This window comes from Phascolarctos cinereus, unplaced genomic scaffold (genome assembly GCF_003287225.1).
Source record: "Phascolarctos cinereus isolate Bilbo 61053 unplaced genomic scaffold, phaCin_HiC Scaffold_726;HRSCAF=1367, whole genome shotgun sequence".
Lineage (NCBI taxonomy): Eukaryota > Metazoa > Chordata > Mammalia > Diprotodontia > Phascolarctidae > Phascolarctos > Phascolarctos cinereus.
In genome coordinates this window covers 218,948,316-218,970,956 of record NW_027556098.1, presented here as the reverse complement: position 1 = coordinate 218,970,956, position 22,641 = coordinate 218,948,316, and the positions used below count along the sequence as shown (strand labels likewise).

The window sequence follows — 22,641 nt, the reverse complement described above, 5'->3', positions numbered from 1 at the left end:
TGCTTCTCCTGCCCTTTTTCTCTCTACTCTGTTTTCTCCATGACTTCAATTATCACCATTATGCAGACAACCTCAGGTTTTATATTCAGTTTCAGTGTCTTTCCTGAGCTCCACTTCCGCAATTCTATTAACTGCTGGACATTTTCAGTAATATTACCAATACCTGAAACTCAACATGTCCCAAGCTGAACTCTTCCCTAAACCATCCTTCCAGGTTTTCAAGATCAAAATCTTAGAATCACCTTTGGTTCCTCTGTCTCTGTCTCTCTCACTCTCTGTCTGTCTTTCTCTTTTTGTTTTTATATCTCTGTCTCTTTCTTTCTCTCCTTCCCTCTCCCTCCTCCCCTCCTCCCCAACAGCCAGTGAGTTGATAAATCTATTAATCAATAAACACTTATTTTTGTGCCATCAGTTCTGCCTCTTAGATCTTTCTTGTCTACATTATCCCTTCTCCATTTGATTCATACTATCATTACCTCCTTTTTTAGGCCCTCATCAACTTCATTATTTTAATGGCCTTCTAATTCTCCATGCCTCCATTCTCTCTCCATATTCAATCTATCCTCCATGCAGCTGGTGAAATAATATTCTTAAGGTCCAAGCCTGACCAGATCATTCCCTGTGTCCAAGAACTTTCTGTAGCTCTCTATTGTTTACAGAAGGAAATACAAGCTCTTTAACCCAGTATTAAAGGAACCTCCACAATTCAATACCACCCCTGCTCTTCCAACCATATTTCATGTTACTCCCCTTCCTGAATCCTTTGTTTCAGCCAAGTTGGACTTCTTTGTTTTTTCTTTTTTTAAAAAAATTAATTGTATTTTATTTTTTCCCAATTATATGTCGAGATAATTTTTAGCATTCATTTTTATAAGATTTTAAGTTCTGTATTTTCTCCCTCACTCCCTTCCCCTCTTCCTAAAATGGTAGGCAGTTTGATAAAGGTTTCGCATGTGCAATTGTGTAAAACATATTTCCATATTAGTCATAGTTGTGAAAGAAGAAACAGATCAAAAGAAAAAAAAACACAAAAAAATAAAGTGCAAAAAGGTATGCTTCCACCTGCATTCAGAGTTCATCAGTTCTTTATCTGGATATGGGTAGCATTTTCCATCATGGGTCCTCAGTACTTGTCTTGGACCAGTGTGGTGCTGAGAAGTGCTAAGTCATTCATAGTTGATCATCACACAATGTTGCTGATATTGTGTATGATGTTTTCAAATTGGGCTTCTTAGCTGTTCCCCTATCTTCTATTTTCCTTTTGAATTGTAAAATTGAAATTTTATTTTAATTCTATTTTTGAGACTTAGTCAAGCTAGATTTAATATTCCCTTTCTCAGTTCCTTCCCCTTGGAAACTTTACCCACCGCCCACATGTGAAAAAACTAGCCTAAAGGTCAAGCTTTTGTCTTACAATTACCTCCATCTTTGTAGGCCCACCCATCACCCATTTTCCAAAGAAACTTCATTAACCTAAAAGATCAAATAACATCAATTTAATCTAATGTAGCAACTTCCAAGCCTGAATCCTCCTCCTATACCTGAGGACCTTTGTCTTGTGACTCAAATCACATATATTGACTGTGGTTAACAAAGTTTTAGAAGTGTGGGTCCAAATTATGTGATCTTAATTCTGATGATGTTGTTGATAGCCAATCAGAAGACATCTATATTGCTAGAGATTTTGTTCTGTCATCTTGCTAATTGTTATGAAAGACCCTATCAATCCTTACTCAGTGTCTCTGGAATAGCTGAGACATTGACCATCTTGATTAATAAATCTGTGCTTTATCAATAAATTGGTAATGGTTACAACTCTGCGCCTCTGTTACCTTAATTTCAAACATGACAAAATATATAAAATTTGCTCTTTAAAATAGGAAAAGAAATAAATTGAAAAGCTTATGAGTTGATAAGTAGGGGTAAAGTCACTCCAGGAGTCAAGGCTGCTCAGATTTCCTGGATTAGCTGAGCTCCTAATTTTGTTCTTTAATAGTCTAATTCTAGCACTAATCTCTATACAGATATGAAGAAATCTGGTCCCTAAAATCAAAAACATATTTTACTTTGTAGATGAAATCAACATTCTTGGAAATTTTAAAAATTTCTGCTCTTTGGTACTACTCATCCTCTATTCCTGAAATGATCCCTTTCCTCCAAGGTGTTCCTTAGAATGCTTATCCTTCAAGGTTCAACTCAGGTGCCACTGTGTCTTTGAAGTTTTTACCTCCCACTCTCTCCCCAACTTATGGACCTGTCCCTCCTCAAATTTCCCAGGAACTTTTTGTCTGACCATCCTTTGCCCTGTGAGTGTTGTACCTAGTACCCTCCTTGTTTGGGTAAGTGATCATCCTGTTTTTTTCAGTCGTTGTACTGGTACTTCTTAGTAAAGCACCTAACACACAATGACCAGCTAATAAATGTCTGCCGAATTGAATTAAAGAATATTCTCATTAGATCAAGATGTGACCTTCACCTTGCATTGCAGCTACCGGGTGGTTTCTAATTAGGTCAGCACAAACCTGACTTTAGATTTAGCTTAGGACAGAAGCAATGACCAATTACTAAGCACAGTCATCAGTACTTCTTATAAAACAAGAGTGGTTTTTGTTGTTTTTTTTTTAGAAACCGTCTCATGCAGGCATAATTCCACTTTCTATGTATGAGCCATCACATCCCTAAGTCAGAGGAATTTAACTATTTTCATTGCTGCTCTTAGAATTATTTGGTTATCATTCTCCTAGCTATCATTTCTTTCTTTCTTTTTTTTTTTGGGGGGGGGCTAAGCAATGGGGATCAGTGACTTGCCCAGGGTCACACAGCTAGTAAGTGTTATGTGTCTGAGGTCGGATTTGAACTCAGGTCCTCCTGAATCCAGGGCTGATGCTCTATCCCCTGCGCCACCTAGATGCCCCCTAGCTATCATTTCTATAGGTCTTTTTTCAAGACTTTAGTCCAATTTCCTCTCAGATTCTACTAATTTTTTAGAACACAAATATTCACTAGTGCTTTAAGCATCTCTGTGAGTCATCCTAAGGACCAAATGTCTCTCTGCAACTTTGGATCTCAGCTCTCCCCTGCTTCCAGAGTTCCTAACTTCTACAGTCCTTTCTCTACAGTGGCTTGAAACCACTTTTTACATGTGGTGAATAGTTTTACTGTATCTTATCTCAGCTATTCCATAATTTGACCACTCAGGGCTGGCTCCTTCGTAGAGAAGGATAAAACTAGGCTTCTAAAAAGGGCCTGGCTTTGCTTTTTAAAAACCTCTGCATATGTTTATTTCATCTGCCAAAGCAAAATATGTTTTTTATTTTAAGGACCAGATTTCTTTGTATCTATCTGTACATAGACTAGTGTTAGGATTGAACTATTAAAGGGGGAAATTTGGAGAAATCTGAATACCCTCAACTCCTGAAGTGACTTTACCCATAAGCCACTCATCCCGTAAACTTTTCCTGGCCTTTAGATAGTTCTTTTGCTGAAGAGCAGCTTTCCAAAGGAAAATAGATGCCCTGCCTGGTGTCCTGGCATTAAAGATATTTCTTCGCCATGTTTGAGAAGTTTCTGTGGTATTTTATACAGTATAGAACTCTCACTTCTTTCTTCTCTTCCGAGCACCCTAGCTTTTCTACCCTTACAATGGTCTTAATTTCTCTGTCTTGGGGTCAGAGTAAGCTATTTTGGATTTGACTCATCACAGCCACAAAATTTAGACAACTGAGTTCTCAATGGTCAGTTAGCAAGTAAATTGTGGTTTTATTTTAGTTGGGCCTCTGTTTTCCTTAAATATAAGCTACAAAGTGGCTCTCCCAGGTGTGTGCTAGGTGAGGATGATGCTAGGATTTCAGTTTAGTTCAACAAATTTATTAAGTCCTTAGTATATGAGAGCACTTTAGTTTTCCTGATAATGCAGTAGTTGTTGTTTTGTTTTTTTTTTGGCAAGGCAATTGAGGTTAAGTGACTTGCCCAAGGTCACACAGTTAGTACATGTCAAGTGTTTGGTCTGAGGTCAGATTTGAACTCAGGTCCTCCTGACTTCGGGGCCAGTGCTCTATCCACTGTGCCACCTAGCTGCCCCTTGATAATGTAGTATTTGAACAAATATACAGCTCCCATGAGAAAGCTGAACATTCAGCATTCCTTCATTTATTTGAGAGGATTTTGGTTAAAAATTTTTAGTCAATATTCATTAATGATATTGTTATATGGTTTTTTCCTATTGTTTTTTTTTTCTTTCCTTGGTTTAGGTATTAGGACTATATTGGTCTCAAGAAAGGATTCTTGTAGGGTTCATCCTTTCTCAATTTTTGAGGATAATTTACGCTCCCTCCTTCTAATCCTATTACACCAGAAGAGAACTAAGTTGATGGCTTCAGGGAAGTGGAAGGCACTTAAGCATCTAGCAGAGGTTTAATTCCCGGAAATTTCCGATGTTACTTGATGTTCCTGAACAAAAATGCTTTGCTCGTCCCTTATTCGCTCATCTGTGCTCGCTTAGTCTCTCAAGGGCATCAAGCCATTTTATTCTGAGTCTCCCTGCCCTAGAGACAGATCATCCTGTGCTTTGGGAAATTGTGCTTGGCTTCTGAGGCTCTGAAGAACAAGATAGGCTCCCAGGGGGCTCCAACCGTGAGATGGGTTCCAGGCAAGTGCTCAAGATTGTGCCATGACCGAATGTTGTTTGAGCTTTGAATCTTAGGTCCAGCTCACATCCCTAGCTGGAGCCCTGGCAAAGCTGAGTCATATGTCGGATGTCAGATGGCAGGAGGGAGGTGGGGATCTGAATTCAGGACGTGGGAGTGGCATATCATCAGCTCCTTCTGAGGGGACTAAAGATAGTAGCCCATCTGGAATGCAGGGAGGAGTGTGCTCTGGGGTGAGGCTCTGGGTCCCAGAAGAGGAGGGGAGAGCACATTCAGCTCTGAGGATCTGCCTCCAGTTAGCTCCATGCTGAGAGAGGAGATGGAAGCTAATTGCTAGGATGAGGCTTTGAGGCTTCCCTATTATTCTTCATGTATTCCTCCTCCAGCTTTCTGTTCCTTCACCTCTTCTCCTAACATAGACATAATCAAGGGTTGCTTCAAGGTCTATACTGAAACATGACGAACCAGATCTAGGATTTCATGGATGTAGGAAGCTCTTGGCAAAGAAACGCCCTCTACCAATGGTGATCTGCACCTGCTTCGTAGTTTATAGAGTTAGTGTTTCCTGGAGGCACTGACAGGTCAAGTCTGTCCAGGCTCATAAAGCCAGAATGTGTCGGTCTAGACTTGAACTCAGGTCTTCCTGACTGCACATTAGCCCTTCATCTTCCACATGATGACTGATTCTAACATTAAAAGAGGAAAAACAGGATTATGTACTGGCTGTTTGATGTAGAACTTTGGGTTTATCTTGATTCCTTATTTGGTATCACTAATACCATCTAAGCATCTAGGTGTGGCAGTGGCCTGAGTCAGGAAGACTCATCTTCCTGAATTCAAGTCTGGCCTCAGACACTTACTAGTTATGTGACCCTGGGCAAGTCACTTAGCCCTGTTTGCCTCAGTTTCCTCATCTGTAAAATAAGCTGGAGAAGGAAATGGCAAATCACTCCAATATGTCTGCCAAGAAAACCCCCAAAAGGGGTCACAAATAGTCGGACTCGACTGAAAGACTGAAGTACTATAACCAGAATCTCAGAATTGAAAGGAATTTCACAGGGCGTCTAGACTGACCCATACCTGACTATGAATACACTAGTGGTCTTCTAACCTTGGCTTGGAGACCTCCAGTGAAGAAGAAATCCACTACTCCCTGATGTATCTCAGTTTATAGCTCTAATTGTTATATCAAGTCTAAATCCAACTCTGCTGTTCTGTTTCCTCTATTTCTACTCTCTTTGCTCAAGCAGAAAAGTCTAATTCTTTCATTTCATAGCCCTTCCAGTACATAGAGAGAGATATCATGTCTCTCAAAGATGTTTCTTCTCTAGGTTGAGTATCCTCATTTTCTTCATCTGACCCTTCTTTAGCATGATCTAGAAGCCCATCACTATCCCAGGTGCTCTACTCTAGACATTTCCAGTTGGTCATTGTCCTTCATGATGTGTCAAATGATTATTTAATCCCTATTTTATTCCAATCAATATTATTCAGTTTAGTGTGATTCCATAAGGGTAGCGATTATTTCTGTTATACTTGTCTATTGATAGACATTTGGTCAGGTTAGTTGACTAATACTGGTGCATGTTTTTCATACCTTATATTAATTAAATAAGGTTAGACAGTTTCTTATATTAGGCCCCAGAACTCTAACAGTTGGTTATAAATTCACTTGCTCAACCACAGGAAGCTAATTAGAGGACTTCCACCATTTCTTTCCTGATGAGTAAGTTACCAAGACCAGTGTGGTGGAGATGACCTAATAATATAGAAAACTCCCCCAATTCCCCAACTTATTTTTCTCCTTCTGTCCTGCATCATCCCTCTCTATTGCCCAACATGAGGAAATGACCTTTATTTGGCCAGTGGATATTCTTTGCCTTGCTTTGCCAACAGGTGACCTTGTCTACTGGCCTGTCTGCTAGCCCTCATTGTCCCAGGGTCAAGGCATAGGTCTGTCAGCCAATGAAATCCTGCATTTTACTCTTCTTCATCTGTATCATCTGGTTATCAAACACTATAAAACCTAAGGCCTTGGAAGAAGGGGGCATCTCAGACCGTGAGGAAGATTGCCATTCATTAAATTGGGCCATGTCCCTTCAGTAAGGGATTATTGGCTTGGAAGCTCTACCTCAGCTGTCTTTTATTGCAGACTGGACAATTTTTGGACCCACACTAAAATGTGGTGCCCAGTACAGAACACAGGTAGTCTGATGACCTGAGTAGAGTCCAGCAGCACTATCACCTCCCTGTTTCAGATGCTTTGACTCTCTTAATTTAGGTTAGACTAGGACTGCATACCATTTCTTTGGATTATTGTCTCATACCGTTCATTCCAATGGAACTTGTAATCTTTTAAAGCCCTCAGTTTTTTTTTTTCATGTGAACTACTGCCTAGCTATAAGTTGTTTGTCTTGTACTTGTGAAATTGCCATTTTGAGCCCCAAAGTAAGACTTCGCATTTATCCCTTTTAAATTTCATCTTATCGCACTAAACTCAAGTCTAATATGTCAAGATCTCTAGGGATCTTGGTGTATCATGTTGGCTATTTCTCCCAGCTTTATGCCTTTGGCAAATTTGATAAACATGACATCTATATCCTTATTCAAGCCATTGATTAAAATATTAAACAACACAGGGCCAACCACCAGTCTTCAGGGTGTTCCATTACAGACTTTTTTTTAATTTGACTTGAACCATCAATAACTACTCTTTTGGTCCAGCCACTTAATTTACCTATAGCCCACATCTCTCCATCTTTTCCATATGAATAATCTAAGAGAATGTCATGTTTTGTTCAAATCTAAGTATAGCGATAGGATCTTAGATGCAGAGCTAAAAGAGACTTTGGAGGCCATGTAATCCAATCTTCATTTTACAGATGAGACAGCTGAGACCAAGAAATGTTAAGTAACTTTCCTAAAGTCATTTCACTAGGTTGGGTAAATCACAGAGAGAATTCAGGACATGCACCATACCCAGCTCCATTCTCTTTAAAAAAAAAGTGACTGACTTGTTCAGCTATAATATCTGCCAGTTTTTTGGTATCCAAAGATATAGTTTATTTGGGCCTGATAACTTGGACTTAGCAAGAATGACTAGGCATTCTTTTACTATGGCTTATTCTTTAGTATCAAATCAATATTAGCTATTTGTGTTTTGCCCTTTTCTATCCAAAGATCATTCTCTTTTACAGAGAAAACAAGCAAAATTAGTGTTGGGTAAGTTTGCTTTCTTTTTTATTAGTTATAAATGTCCCATTCACTCCAAGCAAAAGTCTTAGATCTTATTTGATCTCCTTCTTTCCTTAATATAGCTAAAAATTCTGGTTTTTTTGTTCTTACCTTTTATCACCAGCATCAGTCCATTATGAGCTTGATTATTCCTGACCTCAGTTTTAAAGGACTGTGTCCTGCTTTTGAATCCATCCTATTTGTCCTTCTATTTTATACATATTTATTCTTAAAATCTAAGTCAGTTGATGAGTTTCCTGTGTGTCCACATCATTCCACATTGTTTTCTTGAAACAACTCTCCCTTTTCATAATTGTTTCTCTCTGGGTCTTCAGAATTTTATTTTTACAAATTTCTTATCTCTCCTGGACTGACATCCCATATAGAATTTTAATACATGGAATCTTACTTTTCCTTTCTCTGAACTCTTTGAAATCTGCTCTCAGAACATCTGTGTGTGTTAGACTATCCCTGGTTTTCTTCTTTATCACAAATTTTAAGATGGATTGGTCATTCTCCCACACACCTAAGTTCCAATCATTTCTACCCCAATAAGTTTTACTTTGTTGGTAAGAATTAGGTCCAAAATATCAGTTCTACCCATTCATCTACTTTTTGAGGCATGAAATTATCATTAAGTCAAGTCAAAAAATTATTAGCTGTTTTATTTTGGGTAGAGAGAGAGAGATATCCTGCAGATAGATGTCTAGATAATTGAAGTGCCTTTTCACTAATATGTCATGTCTCCATGTCAAGCTTGTGATCTTTTTCCCAAACTTCTCATCTATTTCCTCTTTTTGTCCAGATGGTCTCATAGTATACTCAACTGACAATATCCCTTCTCTTTCTGCCTCCTTTTTTCTTCATCCTAATGTTCTACACCATTGTTCATTCCTCTGGTTCCTGATTTTCCTCAAATGAATATATCTTCTTAGTGCACAATGCTATTTCAACCCTCCTTTTTTAAACCTGTCTTACTAAAAAAAAAAAACCAATGAGATAAATTTTTTTCAGAGCCATATTCTAGTCATGGGTCTATGTATACCTGTGTGTAGGCTCCCAAAACCTTAGGATTTATTTTTGATTCCTTTTTTGGGGTTTTGTAAATTTTTTAATGCATTTCTAAAGTTATTCTTCCTTGAATTAGTTATTGATTGCTCCTTCTTGCTCCAGTTGCTCTTTGGTAGCTCCAGTTGGTGAGGAGGATGACTGGGGAGCGGGCAACCAAGAGATAGGGAAAGTTAGAGGATAGCTAATTTGCTTCTTGGCTATTTAAAATGAATGAATGAATGAAAAAAATCTATTAAGTGCTCAAGCCCAGAGGACAAATGCCCTTCCTTATTTCATCTTCTTAAATATCATTGCCACTTTCTCATATACTACACTGGACAGTGAGGCGGTAGAGTCCAAATACTCCATTATTGTAACAAATGAAAATAGATCACTCTAGAAACATCTGGAAATCTGTTTCATTTCAGATCTGTTTGCTGTCAAAAAATGTTTTAGGGTTGCCTGGCCAAGGTCAACCTTTGTCAACTTTAGGGTTCCTTTGCTAAGATTTACCTTATTTCGAACTCAATTGTTTTTCATTGTTTTGTGACACAATACTCTTTGTAATCTTCTATCTTCCTTTTCTACACGTTTTAAAAATGAGTCCATGCTCTAACCTAGTATAGCGCTTGGTTTCCATGCTTCCCTTTGCTTAGCAGGGAGATCAAGTATCCAGCATTTTTTGGCCTCTTCACTGTGGCAACAGTTTTATAATAACCGTGATTCCAGCTCACAATATAGTAAAATGAAATCTCTAGAGAACCTCTTCTTCTCTATATCAGACAGGATGTCCAGTTGAGTGTCTTAGGGAGATATCATTGGCTCTAATCCTGGCTCTGCAATTAATTTGTGTCATGATCTTAGGTAGTTACTTTAGCTTAGCTGAAGGGATATAGTATGTGGCCAATGTGTAGTTCAGGGCAGCCTGAACAAAGAGCTATTGGCATTCAGAAGTCAGGGAGATGGCACTGGAACTCAGAAAGCATTTGAAAACACAGAGCATGGTGGCATAATGTTAACACAAAGCAGTGCTCACTCTGAGTAGGTATGCTTCACCCCTAGGCTAGTGGAGGGCTAGGGAAACACACCTACCCAAAGTGATTCCTGCCTGCTTTGTTTTAAATTGGCATTGTGTAACCATTCTGTGTGTATGCTTTTAATTTGAGCCTTGTTTTGTTTAAGGAAAAAGGAGTAAGCTTTGTGTTATGATCCTGGGAAAAAGGCTTATAGACTTCGCATTTTAAGTTACGACTCTTTCTGGGTTTCATAAGAACAATACATTTTTAATTACTTCAGACACTTTCTCACTATACAAAACCTACTCTTAATTTTGGTTCCATGAAACGATTTTTTAAAAATGTATAAATTTCAGTCCCTCCAACTCTGCCTAGTCTAGGCCTTTTGCCTTCCTCCAACATCTTTCCCCACTCCTTTAACCCTCCTCACAAAAGAACTTTGGCTTCCTACTTGAAAGATGCCATAGTTCTTTCCTGGAGAACCTTTCTGTGCTAACATAGACTATTCCTTTGTAAAACATTAAGATGTTGGAATCTACAAAAACCTAAAAACATCTTGTACCTGGCATTGGGATGTTTCCAGTTGCTGCCCAATTGTGAGGAAACTCTATTCTCTATCATTTCCCTCAATAACAGTTTTGTGAATTCTGTTGCATGAATTCTCTCTGGAAGTTTAAGAGTCAGAGTTTCTTCTTAACCATCCAGTTCCTCTTATTTATCAGCATGTCACCTGCATTTTGGGCCTTTGAGGTCAGCCAAGGACTAAGGGCTTTGGGCCTCTTTGCTTTACAAAGCTTTTCGGCTTTGATGTAGCTGAATTTAGCTCTTTAGAAGAACAGCATCTTGCCTGTGTACTTGAGTAAAATTTCCATCTCAACCCCAGGCTGTAATTTGGGATTGCACAATTGACTTTAGGAAGGTGAGAAATCAGAAAGAACACAAACAAACCTATTTGGTTTTGACTATAACTGAAATGAAGCTTGGATTTAGGACTTCTGAACATCTTTAAAAACTGACAGGAAATTGTTAATACCAAATGCTGTATTAACTGTCATGCTAGCGATATCAGAATTCCAGTAATGTCCTTGCAGATTAGGTTGAGCTGAGCCACCCTAGAACCTTTCCTTGCAAACAAAGCCAGCCTGAGCCAGACAGAAGCCCCTGATGCCCTTGCCCTTTCCATTGGGATTCATGGCATGAAGGTCAAACCAGCCAGAAGGAAGCAGTTTTCCTTGCTTGGATTGCCATGGGTCACTGGGGTCTCATAACCAGGCCTTGCTACTTCATGCTACTTCTTCCTCCTGTTCTCCCATAGGTATAAAAACCTTTTTCATGGGTCTTTGGATTGGGAAACCCATTGCGCTCTGCACTCACGGGACATAACCCAGGGTGGCAGGTTTGCTATCCTGTTATCTCAATTAAAGACACTTTATTCCTCAACTCATGACTTTGATTTATTTCAGGACATTAAACAAAATAAGTGTTCATGGGATGGGGGTGGGGGGAGCAGGAAAGAAATTAAATATCAATTGCTTTTTTTTTTTTAAAGAAATTTGTTTTCCATGGCCACACATAACACATTCTTCCAGGGTGGATGGTGGTGACGTTTTAATGGTACTTGTAAATTGTAAGGTACTTAATTACTTTGACAGCATTTGTTAAAAAGTTCATGATGAAAGTAAAATTCACTTCAGTATTTTCCCTTCTCCTTAGGTTAGACAGAGGCTTTAATAAGTGCACTGAATTAATTATCATTCTGAGGAAATCTAGGCTCTCCGAATGCCAGGGTTCAGATGTTGGCAAGTTTTATCAGCCCTTTTCCTTCAGCTCAACACAGATGGTATTTGCTGATTGTGAAAGTCCTTGAGATGAGGGGACATGGTTCTTACATAGCTGCACAGGGTGGAAATTTCAACTGTCCCAAGGACTCTCCTTATCCTTTATCTTCATTTAGTTCTAAGAAGTAGCTTGAGGCAGAAGGGTCTGGAGGAGGAGTTACTCTAGCTCCCTGAGCCCTGTACTTCCCACAAGGAGGGGGCTTAGCTCATCTTTCTTGTATTTATTGGGCATCCTCAAAAATTAATTGTGTGTGGGAAGCCTAGTGCTTCAGGCCTTGAAGCTACAGCCGAGGTGCTACAGTCTAACCACTGGTAGAGCCAAGAATAATAATAATAGGTAATAACAATAAGAGATTACAGTAGCAGGCATTGGTATAGTATCTTAAGGTATGCAAAGTGCTCTAAATATGGTATATTAAATGATCTTTACAACAACCTTATGACATAGGTGCTATTATTAACCATTTTACAGATGAGGACACTGAGTGAGAGAAGGATCTAGTGACTTGCCCAGGGTCCCACGGCTAAGTAAGTGGAATTTGAACTTGGGCCTTCCTGACTCCATGTCTAGGGCTCTGCAGACTTTACCACCTAATTGCCTGCCAAAGAGAAATTCTTTGCCCTAGTTTCAAAATTTCATCCCTCAGTATTTGAATATTGTGCCATTGGTATGTTGGGTGACTGTCGTAGTATTGTAGACCTTAAGCTGGAAGTGACTTTGTAAGATGAATTGACAATTCCGTAAATGAGAAAACTGATGTCCAAAGAAATAAAGTGATTTGCCTTAGGAAGTAGCAGGCAGGATTTGAACCCAGGCTACTGTGTGTAATACCGGGTACTACATGTGCCACTTGACTTAGACCAGACCTGTTTTAATTGGGGTAAGGGACTCCCAGGGTGGAAACGCCCTCTGTCAATGTAGAGCTGCAGATGCTCTTCATCTTCTATCTTAGGGAATTACCAGGGCCATTGAGAGGGTAAGTGACTTGCCCAGGGTCACACAGCCTCATCTGTGTCAGAGTCAGAACTTAAACCCAGGCCTATCTGACTTCAAGGCTGGCTCTCTAACCACTGAGCTATGCTGACATTTCACTTACCACAAAATAAATAACCACATCCCATGGAAAATGCTATTTCTTGTCATTAAAATGTATTTCTAAGATACAATATTAAAATATATCTTTCATTTTGCGCCTTTACACACATACACAGTGTTGCACCTTAGGCTTTTGTCAATCTTATATATTCCTGTCCCAACTATATCATTCAGTCAGTCAACAAGCCTTTATTTAGTACATACTATATGCTAGGCACTGTGCTATGTCTGGTAGCAATTTATTCTAATTGCATATAAAGTAGCCAGGAGGGAATAGCACATCCCTGGCACATAGTAGGCTCTCAATAAATGTTTCTTGATGACCAGATAAACAGTATCAAGTGTGCTGGCCTTGGAAACCCAATCTTCTCACAGCCACATTATACATTTTAAGAGCTATTTATTTAATCAGCATTTTCCATGGGCTGGGAGAGAAGTGCAATTTGGAGGTGAATATGGTAAGGCTCAGAGAAGTTAGATAACTTATAAAAATCAACCAGCAAATGAGTGGAAAAGTCTAAATTAAACTTTGCAGCTCAGGGAATTTCTTTATCAAGCAGAGTCCCTAGTGCCTCTTCAATAGAAGAGCTGCTGACAGCTGGTTTTTCCCTGTCATTGCACTGAACTGCGTGACTCCTGTAGCCAAGGAAAATGTAGGCAGTTGGTAATAACAACAACAAAAATCTATTGATGATCTAAATAAATACTAAATCTCTTAAAGTAAGAGAGGAATGCAGGGAGGTAAAAATGCTGGCTATGATTTAGTGTCCAGGCCATTGTCCTTCCCAGCGAACCCATTCCTGGAGGGAGGGCAAGTGAGGTCCAGTAAGGGATGAGATTAGTGGAAGACTTGGTAGGTACTTATCTCTCCTAGGGGAAGGGGAGCTAAAGGACAACTGACCTGCTTTCTCCTTGTCTCCTAATTCTGAGACTTGGTGCTCATCAAATGCATTAACTCCCAACCTTTTCAACTGGAAATTAGATGGATTGAATTGTAAAGGAGTCTTGTTATTTCTCTGGCGTGCAGAATGAGTGCCCCTTTCACTTCTAAAAGGAAAAGGCTATCTGGGTTTAGGTGATGTAGGCTCTGCTTTGTCTAGGCCATAGAGCCAATATTTGGGAGATTATTTGGCCTAGGAAAAAAGAGCTAGGTTTCTGATAGCTTCCAAATGCGTTTGTCTTCTGATTGTTTATTAAGTTCCTACTGTTTACAATTTACTTTGCTAGAAGACTGACACCCTTCCCTCCCCCTTAACAACATGACAGATTAATAAAACATATACTTTGAATATAATAAATGCATAAGAGAAATGTGGCAAACTCCCACCCTCCACAACCCCAGGACCTCATTCCTACACAGGATTCCTACTGTGTACTCAGACCATTGAGTCTTGGGAGTGAGGAAAAAATAAGTTTTGTTTGAACTTTCTTGCTTATTACCCCTGCACCAGCATCAAAGAAAATCTCTTCAACAAGGCTCGTGGATTGTGCCTGTGATTTCCCCCAAAAGGAATAACAGGGTACTTTTTAGAAAGGGAATCCCTCTACAAAGTAGTGGATATTAGGTATAGCATAGTAATTTATTTCTTTTATCATAAAAGGAATGCTTACAGAATGAAAGACTCCTAAGCAGATATTAGCATATTCTTAAGAGGTGAAACATATTTCCCCTCTTCTATCATACTATCCCAGGAGACGAAGATTCTTCGAAGACTTGTGGGGGTGCTGAACGTTGGAGCTCACATTCACCTTGGAGCTCTGCTGTCTGAACATTCACACATATGAAGTCCCAATCCTCTGACCATCCAGGAATGGCTTAAGTTTTCTTCTTCCTTTCACCTGGGGCGTCCTTCTCCTTGAGAAGAGCCTAGTTGCAGGAAGCACTTCCCACTGGGAGAGCAGCCCTGATTCAAGCCCTCTGGGCTTCTTGAATTCTTGAGGCTGGAAATGTCTCTCTCTCAAGATGACCGTTCAGTGGCCTGTGCTCGGAAAAAGAAACTCAAAGCAGAAGAGGCATCCAGGAACCTGAGGTCACTGTCGCCATGGGCTAGCTGGGGGCTGCAATGGCTGCCGGGGAGGGAAGGGTAGAGGGAGCAGAATCACCTCTTTCCCCTTTCCAGAGCTCCAACGGACACCTGGCTGGATGTGATCCAAAAGAACAGAAGAGAAAGAGAGAGAGACAGAGAGACAGAGACAGAGAGAGATGGAGAGAGACAGAGAGAGACACACACAGAGACAGACAGAGACAGAGAAGAGAGAAAAGAGAGACAGACAGACAGACAGACAGAAGCAGAGACACAGAGAGAGACAGAGACAGAAAGACAGAGCTTTTGGGAAGGTCTTACGCTGTGCTGAGGGGTGGCTCCACCTGGCGTTTTTACTAATTATCTTCAGCATAGCCTTTAGTAGTGGAATCCTGGAGAACCAATAAGAGCCAATGAAGGACCTTTAGCAAGAGGCCAGAACACATGCTCATCGCCATGCATACTCTGTGGAATGGCTCCCCTGCTATACTGGTATAAACTGCTATGAAATCAGATTATCCCTTTGAGTGAAGAAAGATAGCCCTGGGAATGACAGCCTTAGTTTTATGATTCTTCCCAAAGTAGCGCTTGACTTTCAGCCTACAAAAGCCATTGCTTTGTGTTCAAGTCTGGATATGGTCCGTTCACCAACATCAAGAAAAGCAGCGTGGTGTAGCGTTGGATGTGGGAGTTGAGTAGACCTTGGTTTGAATTCTATGGCTGACACTAGCTCTATGATCAAGTCACTGGTATCTCTGAGTCTCATTTTCCTCATCAGCAAAATGGGTATAATAATGATGCATATCCCACAGGATTGTTGTAAGGATTAAGCGATTTCGTGTATGTAAATTACTTTTCAAGCCTTAAAGCACTACGTAAATGTTAGCTATAGTATTTCTTGCTCTGCTCCTGACGCTCATTTTCCTTAAAGGAGTTATTAGCTCAGCTCAGCCTGGCTTCTACTCAACAGATGCTCAGATATTTTATGAATTACTGGGGAGGAGAAGCAAATCTCCTCATTTCCTCTTTCCATCAACCTTCATGGTGTAGTGAAAAAAATACACAGACCTGGAAATCTGGAGGTCTAGAATCTGGGCCTGAATTTGCTGTGTTATCTAAGAGAAATGACCTCACTTCTCTGGGCTTTTGTTTCCTCATTTATAAAGTGAATGAGTGGGACTCGATGATCTCTAAGTTTCTTCTAGTATACTTTGAAAATAAGCATTTCTTTCTATTTCCACAGAAAACCCATGTCTATGCACAAAAATCTTTGTTATTTGAGATAATTAATAGTCATAGAATGTTAGATTCAGAAAAGCCCTCTGCACTCATTGCAATTTGTGTGACCTATATGGCATTTGTCTTATGCTACCTTCTGGGTTTATTATATATGTACATATTTTAGCTCTTCTACTAATCCATTGTCAGCAAGGTGGTGCTATAATGCTCAGAGCTCCAGGCCTGGAGTCAGGAAGAGGAAAAGAGCCGAGTTCAAATGAGACCTCAAATAATTCCTAGCTGTGTGACCCTGGGTAAGTCACTTAACCCTGTTTGCCTCAGTTCCTCACCTGTAAAATGATTTGGACAAGGAAATGGCAAACCACTCTGGTATCTTAACCAAGAAAACCCAATTGGGCCATGAAGTGTATGAAACAGTTGAAATGATTGAACAACAATAACTAATCCATCAATCAATAATCATTTAAATTAAAAACAAATTTTAACACTAAAAATTTTTTTCAGTTCTGAATTCTAGTCCTCCCAGCCCCTCCCCCACCCATTAAAAAAGCAAGTAATATGATACCCATTATATATTCAATAATAGTTTATTAAGAGCCTACTGTGTTGCCAGGCACTGTGCTGAGGGATACAAAAGACAGTGAAAGAGTTCCTTCCCTCAAGGAGCTTACATTCTATCAAGGTGAGACAACATGTACATAGATAAAGTACAAAAGAAATACTAAAAAACCTTATGGAGGGAGGTGATAGTGATGGAAGGCCCTAGTAGCCAAGAAAGACTAAGTCTTAAAGGGAGCCAGTAACTTTGAGAGGTGGAGGTGAAGAGGACAGCCTTCCAGGCCAGGGAGCCAGCCATTGCAAAGGTGTGGAGAGGGTAGATGGTGTGATGTAATGTGTGAGGAATGATAAGTAGGCCAGAGAGTGAGTGGAGGGGAGCAACATGCAGGAAGGGGCCAGGTTGTAAAGCATTTTAGTGGTAATACAGAGCTGTTGAAGTTTATAGAGTAGGAGGGTTGAATGGTTAGACCATGGTCAGGAAAATCACCTCGGCACTTTGCTGTTTACTAGTAGTTCTTGTAACTGCCCTGAGAGAAGGAATTGTATCTGTTATTAGGATTGTGATCTTAGAATTCAAGCTGAAAAATACCTTTGAGGTCAGTTAGTCCCACTACCTACTTTACAAATTAGAAAAGCAAGAGGTGAGTGACTAGTCCACAGTCATGCCATCAGTCAGCTGAAGATCTAGAATTTGAACCCAATGTCTTCCAAACATAAACCCAGGATTCTTTCATCTATTTCACACGTGTATACCTGGTACCTAACAAAGTGCATTGCTCAGAGCAGGTACTTAACAAATATTTGGGTGGATAAGTAAAATCTGTCTCTCCTTTGTTTTTATTCATATCCACTATACCACACTTGAGTTCTAAGCGCAACAAGGCATCAACTGATTCCATGTATTCTTTTGGGAGGTCTTTTCCTGGAGAGTGAAGGAACAAAGACTAATCAGATGTCTCCTAATGTCATTGCCAAGGTGCCAATTATATGTCACCTGGAGACAAGGAGAAAGCTGAGCTAAGGAGAAAGATTATTTTTTCTTTTCTTCCTAAAGGAATTATTTCTGGCTTTTCAGGTTAGATTGATAGAGAATCTGACTGAGAAAAGGGATGACCTTCAGGGGATATGCCTTCTCCTAACAGCTTCTTAAAATCTTCTCACTTAAAAGAGCTACATCAATAGAAGGTTGCTCTAGGAAAGTGCTTTGAGAGGAGAGCAAAAAATTGGCAGGCTTCTGTTTAGGAAGGATGTTTTTCTGAGGCAAGGTGATATAGCGAAAGAAATACTCGAGTCAGATTAGAAGCTACCTCTGGCACTAGCAGTTTGACCTTAAAAAAGTAACTTAATCTTTCCAAGCCCCAGTTTCCTCATCTATAAAATGGGGATAATGCCACCTGTCATCTTTACCTCACAAGTTGGTTTTGATGAGCAAGGGAAATGACCTCAGGAGCATCCCTTCTACCAAAGGATTTCGAGCAGCTTAGATGAAGCAGGCTGGTGGGCATGAAAATCATGTTTGTCTGGATCCACTGACTAAAGAGAGACTATGCTTTGAAGAAACGATCACCTTCCCCCGGTCCTGGCAGCTGAGTTTTAGTAGAGAAGAAATGTGTCTAGGGTAGGGGTGGGGATGGAGTTCTTTCTAAATACAAAGATCCTGTGGTTGAATGAATGAATGAATGAATGAATGACAAAAAGAATTAATGAAAAAGAGCATTTATTAATATACTTCATTGTGACTCAGGCACTGTGCTAAGAGATATAAATACAAAAGTGAGACAGACAGTCCTTGCCCTCAAGGGGCATACATTCTAACAAGGGAAGACAATATACTTAGTAAAGTGATTGTCAAGAAAGAGTGTTTTAGTTTGGGATATCTATCTCCACAGATAGCTGGGGTTAAGAAGTGGGGTCCTAGGACAGGGGTTGCAGCTGAGTGGCTTAACTCCTTCTAGGCATGGACCCTGGAGGTCTGGTTTGCAAGGCAACCGTGGCAGTAGTTGACTGGAAACTGATCAGTCAGACCTCATAGTGCTTTGCATGTAGTAGGAACTCAAGACATAGCTGGTAAATTTAATTAGACAGCAGTCCAGAATATCTATTGCTTGGCATCATTGATGAATCAACAAGCATTTTTTAAGTGTCTGCCTCTTGTGGCACGTGCTGTGCAAAGTGCTAGTGATAGGAAGACAAATAATAGTCCCTGCTCTCAAGAGGCTTACTTTCACCTGGAGAAAACAAATGCATACATAAATGTAACCACTAGGAGGACTTTCACCAGGCTTAGTTTGTGGTCTGATGGAGGCAGATTCAGGGATGTTCTGAAGCCAGCTCTGACCAGCTGGTGGCAATGGCCAATTGTTAAAATATCAGAGTGAACATTTTTACATTAGAAATGAGCAGTGGCAGCTAGGTGGCGCAGTGGATGGAGCACTGGCCCTGAAGTCAGGAGGACCTGAGTTCATATCTGGCTTCAGACCAAACACTTGACATTTACTACCTGTGTGACCCTGGGCAAGTCACTTAACCCCAATTACATGGAAAAAAAAAAGAAATGAGCAGACAAATCAGGGCTCAAATTATGGTTTTGTTAATTTTCTAGATTTAAAAAAGGGATGGAGGAAATATTAATACAGATTGAACTTTAAAACTATGTCTTATGTGCTTTTTTTTCCCCCAGAGAGCTAGTTGTTAAAACATTTACCAGCATACCCCTGGGTAGATTGAAAACGCCTGGGTTTATAGTAATTCATTTTGGTCTTGGGAGTATACTTTTGAAACATATAAATGTCTTCTGATTATGCCCCCAGTTAGAAGGGGATCCCAGCCCTGCCAAAGAAAATTTCACTCTCTCCTGTGTGGCTCCGAGAGCTGTCCATGCCATGAGCAAAGTAAAGGTCACAAAGAGATAAAAGGAACAAGGTTAACTCCAAATATCTATGAGAAAGATCAGTCAGATGAAATCTTTAACAGGAAAAAAATTGTTGTCCTGTCCCTTGCTGCTGCCCTGCTAGCTTTTTGCCTGTCACAATTTCCCTTGTAGGTGTGAATTTGAGGAGAAATTGCTGATATTGATATCAATGCCCTATGCTGTCAACCTCCTTCCTCTCTTAAGATCTCTTGAAACTCTCACTATGATGAAAATCCTAACCTTCAATCCTGATAAGCCATTAGTTTCTTCTCTTCTTAAGTTGGGAAGAAAACAATTCCCAGGGTCTTTTGTGATGTAGGCTCCTCTCAAGGCAACCAGTTTAAGCCTTACCAGAGGGACATGTATATACACAGAATAAATAAAAAACAGAATAAGTAAAAAAAATAAAGGTAGTTTAGGGATGGAGGGTACTAGAGTTGGGATTGCGAAGGGAAGGTCATGAAAGGTTTTCTGTAGAAGGCTATGCTTGTTCATGGAATCATAGGTTCATGCTGGAACAGACTTTAGAAGTCACCTAGACTCAGTTCTCCCTAATTTTATAGGTGGGGAAACTGAGACCCAGAGAGGTTAAGTGACTTCCCTAAGATTACACAGGTAGTAACAGAGCTGGGGGATTGCACCTAAATACTGTTCCCAAATCCAGCACCCTGTACTAGGCATTGTACTCCCTACAATCAATGGATTGACACATTTTTTACTTTTGGATTAGCAATCTTGTTGTGTAGACAAAGCCAAAAACATTTGACTGCAGGGACCGTGCCAATACTAAATCACTGCCATTCACAAATGCTTCCATTCTGCAGATCATGTTTAATTTTTTTGGTTATAATTCTATGAACTTTGTTGTGAAGGTGGGTTGCTCAATAGTTCTTTCTGCCAGGTGAGGGATATATTTTAGAAAGAGAAGAATTTGGCCAGTTGACAATTTTCAACCATTAAACAAGCTGACCTCATCTATTGTCTGTAGCCAAAAGAGTTTTGCACATTTATGAAAATAGAAGAGGAAAAGTGGGATCTCTCTCTTTTCTTTTCTAGTTTGTAAGATTATAGGTTTGAGTGCTAAGGGACATAGAAGGTCACTGTAGCCACTTCCCTCATTTTACCACCATAATACAAGTTCCCATCACCACATGACTGGATTCTTGTAATAATGTCCCAATACGTTTTCTTGGCTCTACTCTCCTCCCCCTTTATCCATTCTCCAGGCTTAGTCCTGTTGATAAATAGAATGATGGAGGGTGCCCCTTTCTGTAGGAGGACTTTCCTGAGGACACTTCTCCCCCTTTTTTAGAGGTGTCTCCAGGGGTGTGCTTCCAACTTTAATATTCTGTGAATCTATGAATTCCATTTAAATATAGAGTCGAGTCTGCATAAAACCAGAATATGAGCTATAGTTGGGCTCGGTAATCTGTGCCTTCTCCATTTTCCGTGCACAGCAGCTCTGCCTTCCAAAATCTTGCTTGCCTGTATTGTAGCAAAGGACACGAGCCAAGGACGGTGCTGCACACCTTTCCTTAGAAGCTCTGACCCATTCAGTCTGAGTCTCTTTTCAAGAGCTGGCAGGTCAGTGGTATTAATTGTACAGTGTGTATCTCTCGCTAGCAACAGGAGCAGAAAGAATCAGAGCTCTGTGCTTTTACCAGAGCAGTGTTACAACACTGCCTCCAGCTACTACTTCCAGCATGTGCCAACATTTTCTTTTTGGCCTGGAAGAAGAATGTCTTGCTCCAGGTGGCCCTCAAATAGATGAGGGAAATGTTTCAGTTAAAAAAAAAGTACCCAAAGCACCTCCCTGTCCTCCCTCCCTCCCCCTTCCTTTTGCCCATCATTTGATCTTTCCTAAGGCAGCCTGAATACAAGGAGTCTTTGCATTTGTCTCAGGAAGCTCATGAGAACAGATCCTCCCCATAAGATTTAGTGTTCACCAAGCAATGACAGATGAATAGCTTGGTGACAGCTGGACAGCTAGGTGGCACAGTGGATAGAGTGCTGATCCTGGAGTCAGGAAGACTCATCTTCCTGAGTTCAAATCTGGCCTCAGACACTTACTGGCTATGTGTCCCTGGGCAAGTCATGAGCCCTGTTTGCCTCAGTTTCCTCAGCTGTCAAATGAGCTGGAGAAGGAAATGGCAAACCACTCTAGTATCTTTGCCAAGAAAACTCCAAATGGGGTCACAAAAATTTGGATATGACTGAAAAAACAACTGAACAACAATGGGAGATGACAGAAGACTAAGAATGACAAGTTTGGTGGCATTCTGTCTCTGTAACTTTTAGACCCAATCAAAGCAGCTGATGCTGCTGAAAAAAAGAAAGAGTAAGGTCAGATAGACATTGATAGGAAGAAGCAACATTTGAGGAAATTGAATCTTTTATACTGATTGTGTCATGGATCAGAGGCAATACGGCATGATGGAGAACATGCAGGCGTGGGAGTCAGAAAGAAATGGATTCAAATTATCCCTCTGACACTTAATAATTATGTGACTAAAGGTCTCTGAGTCTCAGTTTCCTTGTCTGTAAAATGGGAATGATAATTCTTGTCACACCTACCTCATAGAGTTGCTGTGGGGCTCAAATGAGATAATATATGTAATAAAGTGCTTTGTAAACCCTTAAGGCACTGCATAAATGTTAGCTATTATTTTTATTACCATGAGAAGCAAAATGGTACAGAGGAAAGAATACTGGACTTGAAATGAGAAGATCCAGGTTTTAGTCTTGGCTCTGCCCCTTATGAGGTGGGTGACTTTGGAGAAGTGGCTTCTGTGTGCTTCAGCTCCTTCATTTGTTAATTGGCAGTAATTTTACTTTCATTCCTTGTCTTGCACAGTTATGAGATGCAAGAGAGAATGTTATTTAAAGGATCTTTAAACTGTAAATTTTGATTAGTAATGTTAGATCTCTGGGAAACATGATAGAAATTAGCCATTTCAGTCCCACTTTTCACAGATGAGGGAGCTAAGTCCCAGAGAGGTGACTTGCTCAAGGTCATAGAGCTTGTGGAA

The 22,641-nt window shown here is 40.2% G+C and overlaps 1 protein-coding gene across 1 annotated transcript in view; it reads left to right on the top strand.

Annotated features, from left to right (window-relative positions):
- Window positions 1-22,641, top strand: part of MYO3B (myosin IIIB) — a 632,072-nt gene that overhangs the window by 41,929 nt on the left and 567,502 nt on the right. The gene's annotated exons all lie outside the window — the stretch shown is intronic.